Source organism: Nycticebus coucang, chromosome 2 (assembly GCF_027406575.1).
Source record: "Nycticebus coucang isolate mNycCou1 chromosome 2, mNycCou1.pri, whole genome shotgun sequence".
Taxonomy (NCBI): domain Eukaryota; kingdom Metazoa; phylum Chordata; class Mammalia; order Primates; family Lorisidae; genus Nycticebus; species Nycticebus coucang.
The window spans coordinates 38,016,599-38,025,142 of NC_069781.1; the positions used below are offsets into that span (position 1 = coordinate 38,016,599).

The 8,544-nt window shown below is 54.4% G+C and overlaps 1 protein-coding gene across 1 annotated transcript in view; it reads right to left on the reverse strand.

Annotated features, from left to right (window-relative positions):
* The window catches only part of NR4A3 (nuclear receptor subfamily 4 group A member 3), a 42,580-nt gene extending 37,192 nt beyond the window's left edge, over positions 1-5,388 (reverse strand). Inside the window, exons 1-2 of the mRNA XM_053575836.1 lie at positions 4,867-5,388; positions 1,463-1,636 (exon numbers count right to left, since the gene is read on the reverse strand). The gene's annotated coding sequence lies outside the window, so the exon portion shown is untranslated. The remainder of the gene's footprint in view (positions 1-1,462; positions 1,637-4,866) is intronic.
* Positions 5,389-8,544: the final 3,156 nt, after the last annotated feature.

Sequence of the window (8,544 nt, forward strand, 5' to 3'; positions counted from 1 at the left end):
TGCAAAGAAAAAGATCAGCAGCTGCAGCAAAACACCCACCAAACCTGCTCTCTGCTCTAATATATACATATACATATTTCCTAATTCTGACTATTAAAATAGATCAGTGGCTGTTTAATGACAACAGTTTACAGGTATCATAACAGGCAAGTTCGTGTAGGTACTTCCTTATGAGAAAAGAATTAGCACCCCTGGAAAAGAAGAAAGCAGTTTCTGAATTTGGTTTCCTGACAATTTAAATATATTGAGCCCCCAAAGTGTGGTACTTAGAGTCCTTACTATTCTTCAGAGTAACTGGGTGAGAACTGGGTGAGAAGGCCCTGAGAATTACTAAATGTAGTATTGATTTACCCAGTTATTTTCCTTTCTTTATGGCTAAATATAAATGGTAAAATGCACAGTTTCTGGTGGTTGGTTTTTCTGAGCCAAAGGAAAACCAGGTATTTAATGCCTGTTTGGAGTCTATGGTGTAAAAGGTGTGACTAATAGAGACAAGAGTGCTTCCTGTATTTCCTTTGACATCTTTCTCTTACCCACATTTCCAAATCGGATTGAGTCATGCATGTATAGGATGAAATCTTGACTTGAAAAAAGGTGAGGAGGGCCTGTTAGGAGAAGCAGTAATGAGGGGCCAGTTCAAGCCCTTTTGTTTTCCCAAGTAGGGCCTTAAAAACACACTCAGTAGTTTAAAGTTAAAGGTTTACTTATCTTGCTATCTAGGGGGTGAAATGAAAGACTCATCATTTAAAAGAAAGAACACTGCTTGATCTCTCTTCTCTCTTCAGCACCTCTAGAATTTCTCCCTCAGTCTTTTCTGTCATTGTTCCCTGCCAATCCCTACCTATTGCTCTTCTTTGTGTCTTTCTGAGGTTTCCAGCTAGAAGATGAGCTTGCTAGGGCAGCATTTTATTATTCTGTGCTATCTCTGGTGCCTACTCAGGCCTGGCACCGATTATTGCTTTAGCAAATTCATAAAGAGGTGGTACAAACCAAACCTGCAATCCATTCTTGCCAAACTCAAATTTACACCTTGTTTTCAGCTCAAATGCTTTTCTCTTTCCTTCTGAGCTTCAGTAATCTAAACTTCTGAACCCTACAAGCAAAAATACTCAGTACTGCTCTAAGTGATTCCATGGCTCTTACAGGCATACACTAGCTACAAAATACAGCCCAAATGAAGACACAAAATGTATAAAAGACCCCGATCTATTGGTGTATTTGCATTTTAGGAAAAGTAATTTTGAGAAGTGTATGCTTAATTTAATCTGGCTGCTCTACTCACTAGCAACAGGGCGTGGTATACAGAGGGGCTTCGTGCAAGGAAGCCACCTGTGCTGTGAAATTCCCGGCCCGCAGCCACTGTCCTGGCACTGGGAAGTCCACCAAGCCGCCGGTTGGGTGTGTGGTTCCCCTACCCGCTTCTCCCAGCCCAGGAAGCAGAGAGATGTGCTTTCAGACCTACCTGGAGGGTATCTTGTGCGCTGAATGGTGGGGCTGGGGGTCTCTCCACCGGAGGCTGAGAGCGTGAGAGGCGGGGGTGTCTGGCGAGGCGAAGCGGCGGCAGTGCTGCCTGGCTCCGCTGAGGGTCCAGGCTCAGGGCCCGGGCTTGCCGGGCTGCGTTCTTCCACAGTGGGCTCTGCAGGCACCGGGAGAGAGGACAGAGGTCACAGCAAGACCATGTTGGGTCACTGCAGCCTGGGCTGGGCGCGCGCGCGTGAGTGTGTGTGTGTGTGTGTGTCAGAGAGAGAGATACACACACTGCTGGGAAGCCTTTATAAATACTACGTTAATTACAAAGAATTATCATAAGGGTAAGGATGCTTAAGGGTACCATAGTCCCCCTGGGCAAAAAGCTTCAAACAGCGCTGGGGAAGCTGAGGGAAGGTTGTTCACACCCACCGCGGTTTTGTGGCACCCGAATCGAGGCTAAAAACCGAGTAGCCAGTCGTCGCCCAGAAATTGATCTCTCTGCCCCAACAATTGATTCCTAGCCCGGGAAGTCAGGAAAACCGAATAAAGGAGAACACTTGAGGAACGAGTTCCGCCCGCATTGAGAGGTCAGTGAGTGTGCGCAAGCAGAAAACAGCCATTTTCCAACTTCGCTGCCCCCACCCCTCAAATACAAATTTTACATGTTGCATAGGAAATGCACGAGGTCCGGAACGAATGGATGAATGCCCGGCGGAATTAAGAAAGTCTGTGCTTTTCATTCTAAATGCTAATGAAGCTTCGCTTCCATTAATCGCGAGTTTCGGGGGCCAGGGGTCAAGCAAACAAAAGGGCACAGTGGAAAGACGGCCGGCGCTGGAAGCAAGACTAGGAGGCAGAAGGCGTTCTCCGCGGGTGGGCCAGGCAGAGGCAGGTCCCGTGCACCCAGCGGGGGTGTCCCTGAGGGTTAGCGGCTGCAAGCCTACGAGCCACCCAGCTGCCCGGAGGGGGCACGTTGCAGGGGGCACGGTGTGGAGGGCACCGAGTGCGGCTCTGGGGTGAACATCAGCGCACAACCCGCAAGAAACTTTGTAGCTGAAAGCGCCGCTGGTCAGGCTTAGGGGAAGGATCTGGGTGCCCCAAACTCCGGCCTATAGCGCCCCCTTTGCCCAGGGTGGGCACAGCTCCAGAGTGGGAACTTGGACCGAAACCCCCCAGATCAAAACAATTCAAAAACCTGTTGGGTGCGCAGGCCGCGGGGTTGGTCTTCCTGCCCCGGGCTTGCTTGCAGGAAGAGAGAAAGGCTCTTGGAGTCCCCAGGTCCGGGAAACCCTCGACAGCTATCAAATGGGGGATTCCCTTGCCACCCCCAGCTCCAGTCCGAGCTGCTCCGGCGGAAAGCATGTGCTCGCTGTAGCGCAGGCACACGCGGGTCTTCCCATAGCGGTAGCGTGTGCTTCCCGTCCCCCCGCATCTTCAAGGTGGGTGTCCAGCAACTCCCCCCTCCTCCAGTGGGTGTCCTCATTCCCGTTCCACCCCAGCGGCCTTGCAAGAGGAATCTTTTCCGAGTGGCGGCCTCTGAACTCGGGTGGGCGGGGACCGCATCTTTCCAAGGAAGGGTTCCCCTGGAGCGCCCAGAGTTTGCAGGAGAGAGCCCCGCCGCCCTTCCTACAGCCCAGCCGAGCGCCCCACAGCTCTCTTGGTCCCTCAAACGGCCGGTTACCTAGGCGAAGCCTCCGCGCCTGGAAACACGTTCCGCCGCTCCCGCTCACGGCCTCCAGGGCCGGCAGCATAGAGCCTTGGGGTTGTAAATTAGGAAGAAATAACTAGCTCTGTCAAAGCTCCTTTCTTTCTCGTGGGCAGACGAAAGGAACACCCCCGTGTTCCCCTCCCGGTGGTGAAGTGTGTGGAGGAAACCGTGAAACGCACCATTGTGACCCGGGCTCCTCCGCGGAGTTTCCAACCCTGGGGTGCGGGGGCGGAGGTGGGGCGGGGGCAAGAGGAGGGAGGAGAGACAGACAGAGAGGGAAAGACAGACATTCTCAGAAAGTCCGAGGAAGACTAGACAAACTGCGGGGGAGAATATTTGCGAGCGCGCGGGCCCCGTGATGGGGGCGGGTGGGCTCATGGGGAGGGAGCGGGCGTGGAGATTGCCTTGGCCTGAGGAGTCTGATGGTCATATTACAAGCATCTTGTTCAGGGGAGATTACTCAAATAAAGTAACTTAATTGTGCCCAGGAACGGCGTTGGGCCGCTCTTTATTTCCCCAACTCGGTTCTAAAAAATACTTCCCCGTCGTGGGAAAAAGAGATCCGGGATTAGATTCAGGATGGAGTGAACGGCGTCCTGTACCTTTCTCCCAGCACTCTAAGGCCCTGGGATAACAGCCCGAGATTTCTGATTACTAAACTCCTTGCAGCATTTCCCTCTGGAGGCACACATAAAAGGCAATCTCCAAGAACGTTCTTGGAAATTAAGAGACAAGTGCTCCCCCCCACCCCCCACGACTGCCCCGAAGCTGCCAACAGGTTCAAGAGGTGCCTTTGCAAGTCAATCTCCGCAGCGTGCGCTCGCCTGACCGCTTTCCTTTCACCACCGGGAACTTTCATTTCTACTAACAGTAAAACATTCGGACAAAGTTCTCCAAAAAGCGCGAGTTCTGTCAGAGAAAAGTAAACCATGCCTGTCTCACACCGAGCCAAGGTCTGCCGGAGAGGGACGACGTACCCACGCGTGTCGGGGCGCAGGAGTCGGCAATTACACCCCATTTACCTCCGAAGGGAAAAGTGTAAACCGGCAAGTCCGCGACGCCGGGCAGACGTGCCTAGTGGAGCCCCGGGCTCATTTCAATACAATAAGCCACATTCCTACAATTACGCTCTCTTTCCTGAGGTCCTCCGAGTGCCTCTGCAAACTCTGCCTGCCACTGCCCAGGCCCCTCCAGAGCTTCCTTCCAGTGAACCTGCTCGGTGCCACCAATTAGGTACATTAACTTGGACCCACCAGAGCCCCTATTTTCAATCCTACTTAAAAGGTAGGAAAATTACTGCGTTCATCACCGGAGCTGCAACTCCCTGCCGTTGCCGCCGCAGCCGCCGCCGAGAGCATCATTACCATGACAACTAGAGCCGAAATACCCTGAATTACATCGCTAGAGCCGCTACAGCACAAATCCCAGTTCTCCTCTTTGTTAGAAGCTTTTCGCCTCTTCGAATGGGGGGAGGAATCCCACGAGCTCTAGAGATCCCCGCGGGCCAGCTACAGGGGAAAAGTTTCAGATCAGAACCTACAGGCTGCTCCGCCAGCAAAGGCGAAGCGGGGAGGTGAGGTAGGGGGAGGGAACCTCACGCTCAAAGTTGTCAATTTCAGGAGCGACGCTTCCCAGCAAGCCAACTTTTTTAGCGAGTCCCCTATTAACTGGGCGAATCTCATACGTACTTGAATGCTGTGGCGGTTCCGTCTTTAGAGCGAGTTTCTAGAGAGCTGTCCCGAAATCTGCACTGGGGGGCGAGTCACAGCTGCTGTCCTGGAAGGGCTGAGGTATACAAGCCCAGCAGCTCCCAGAGGCGGTAAGCGGCTGGTGGGGGATGCTGCGATCCCGACTCATGAGAGAGCGCCGCCGAGAGGTTCCACGGGCGTCCTGGCTTGGGCTGCGACCAGGGGGGAGGATGCCGCCGCTGTATCCACCTCCACGGCCACCGCCAGCGCCGTCAGCGTTGCAAAGTGAGCCCGGGAGGGGCGTCCGGCTGCGGCGCCGCGCTGCACCAGCAAGGGCACAGGGCAAGAGGGGTGTGAGCGCGCGGGAGAGAGTGGAGTGTGTGTGTGGAGCGTGTGTGCGCGCGTGTGTCTGTGTGCGAGTGAGGGAGCGGGTGTGAGCGCGTCTGTGTATGGGGAGCGGAGGAGGAGCAGGAGCTGGAGGAGTGGGGGGCGGGAGGCAGGAGACTCCGCTCTCCCGGCTGCGCGTTCGCTTGTTCTCTCGGCACGTCATTTATGCCACAGGAGCCCTAGTGGCCTCTCCATAGAGTGCCTGGAATGCGAGACGTCAATGTGACGCCATGGGACGCTACGTCACCCTCCTCCTCCCTCCCCTGGCCCAGCCGGTTCCGCGTGTGCGAGGGAGGGTGTGTGTGTGCTCGTGTGTGCGCGCGCGCGCTCCCAGGCCAGTCGCACTGCCGCACAATGGAAACTGCTCCGCACTTCCCGCCCCGGCCCTGGGGCTTTTCGGAGCCTTGCCTGCCAACTCGTTTGCAGCTGCGCTGCTAGCCTGGGCGCGCGTCTGCGGGAGGGTGCAGCAACCTCCTGCGGGTCAGGCGGCACCGCCCAGCTGTCAGGCTCGGGTGGAGTAGAGTTGGAGGAGTGCTGCTGGCGCGCCTCCGAGGCTGTCCCAAGGCACCCAGCCCGGGCGAGTGGGTAAGGGAGAGGACAGCTCTTCCGAAAGAGAAGGCTCTTCCAGCCACCTTCTCCGAGTGACCTGGCAGCCGGTGCAGAAGTCTGGCCCCAGCCCGAAGACTCCCCGAGGTGCAGCTGTGCTTTCCTCTTGCATTATAAAGCTATTTACTTCTCTCGGGTCCTCTGCCTAACTCGGGCCCCGCTCCCCATCGTTTACTGGGTGCGTATTTCGCACACGGATGCGATGGCTACGGGTTTTATTTCATTGCACTTACGGTGTGAGTTTCCTAAGTGAACGCATTATAACCTAAAGAAGTGGACGTCCATCATCCACAAGCGCGCTGCAGCAGAAACTACTTGATGTGTATAAAACAAACGCACACGTGTTGAACAGCTGAGCGGTTCTGACTGTTGCAAATCTTTCCTCCTCCCCAGCACCGGGTCAGAAATGGAACTCTCAGCTCGCACTTTCACTTTTTGACGATTGTAGTTGGGGCCCCTCTCATTGCCCAAATTAAACATTTCGAAACCAATCAACAGGATTTATTAGTCAGTCCCTCGCTAGGGGATTTGCTCTGGTCTCCTGGGACACATTTGTCACAAAAAGGGTGTGCCAAAAGCCTGGGCAACCGCATGTAGGAGAGAGAAAGCAAGTTCTTCCTGACAATGGTAAATTTAAGAGTAAATTTCTTGCTGAAAACAAAAACAAAGACTTATCAGAGTAAAGACTTCTAGTTCAAAGGTTGGCTGATGTGTGAAAGTAATCACTTTGGGAAAGAATTTTTTAGGAGAAAATATATATGAGTGAAGTAATACAGACGGACCCCACATAGTGTATTTGAATCGGTTGTGACATTTTATTTCTTTGACTTGTCCTAATCTGCATGTTAGGGTAAGGAGGGAGAAGAAAGGATCCCATGGTAGATAGCCCAGAATTGTAGACGTTTAAGAAATGAAGAAGGTTCGAGCTAGGACTAGAAACTTGAAAACGAGACTACATATAGATATATACAGCATGTATAAGATCTTTCTTCGCCTCCACTTCCATTTCAGACAGGGTGATGTGGAGAAGACCGTGGGAGGAGGCTCTGAAAGTGGACCCGGCGGAGAGAGGAACCGAGCTTCTGCCCTGCCGCGGGTTCCAATCCAGTCTCGGAAGGAAGGAGGGCGCTGCTACATTGTATCCATTCAAAAGCTGAAGGGGGGGAGCAGGACCTGGAGCCGCGCGCCGCTGACGCACGCGAGGCGCGTGATTGACGCAGGAGATGTTTCTAAATTCGGCGGTTGGCCGGGCCCCGCCGCCGGCGCGCGCCGCAGATAGCGGAGTAGGTTCCCTTCGGTCACCCCCGCCCCTTCTCCATTCAGCTACGCACGGGGCGGGGCGGGGCGGGGCGGGGCAGGGCGCACGGGGCGGGGCGGTGAGCGCGCGGGCGCGCGGGGATCCGGTCGAACCAAATATAGTCGGGCCTGGCTATTTTTAGCCGGGCCTCGGGCGCGAGCGCGCCGCGCGAGGGGGCGCCCTGACCCCGCCGGGAGTGCAGAGGGGGCGGGGGCGGAGTCGCCATCTTTGACTCGGCTCGACCCTGTCTAGTGACCGGCGACGCTGGGCCAGGCTCGGCGCCTGGGGTCGGGGTGAGTGGAGGTGAACTCGGGGAGAGAGGGGGGCGCGGGCAACTCTCCGTCCCGTGCGCGCTGTGAGGACGGAGCAGGAAGAAGCGCGGGGTACGCTCTGAGCAGTGGCGCGGACGACCGAGTGGGGCGCGCGGTCCTCGCGTGCGTGCGTGTGTGTATGTAGGGGGTGGAGGGACGGTGATCCCCGCCCGCCCAGCCGTCCTGCCACCCGGCAGCCTGGCCAGCCTGGAGTCGCGTGGGGGCGGAGCTGCCCGCGGCCACCACTTCCTGAGAGCCGGGGATACCCCTCCCGGACGTCACGCAGGAGCCGAGGCGGCGGTGGCGGCCCGGGGCTCATCCTGCACTTGCATCACGGGTGCAGCAGCTGCTCTGCTCCTTTGTGGCTTTTTCCCCTGTTGAGTAACTGCTTTGTTAACTGAAAATACCATGACGGGCCAGTGTGATCACCAGCTCCAGACCTCAAAGAAAGTGAAGCTGTCAGGCAAGAAGAGGGAGACTCCCCCAGCCGGCTGCGATGGTATCTGGTGGGTGGGTGTGTAGAGAAGCACTTGACAGTTTCCACGTATTACTTCTTGCCTAACTCTTCACCCCCAAGAAGGTTTAAAAATACTTTTATTTCCATGCTGTAAAATTTCATCTGTGTTCTGCACCCTGCTATTCCTCCTCCAATTTAAAACTCTCATGCAGAATTGGAATCACCGTAAGCAGGAACCCTAAAATTAGGTACAATTTTTAGGAAACATGACATCTTTCAACACATTTATTGAATAAACTACGTTTTCGAAATGTTAATATATAAAAGGTAAGACTTGCCCACTCAGTGTCGTTATAAAGCTACAAACCAAGTTTGTTCATGTGAATTGGGCTCCTTCAGACCGTTTTAAACCAGTATTCTTGTTTACTTTAAATTAAAAAAAAAATCCATCCTTGGCTAAGAATCTCTAGGTAAAGCATTTTCTCTCTATTAGTATCTTGGTAGTTAATTCTGTTCTCCCCCTTCCCTTTTCTTCCGCCTTGTGCCTTCTTTTCATCCTTTCCTCTCTACCAGGTCACCCACCGACCTCTGTTCCTCTACTGCTCTGTTAAACTAAGGGC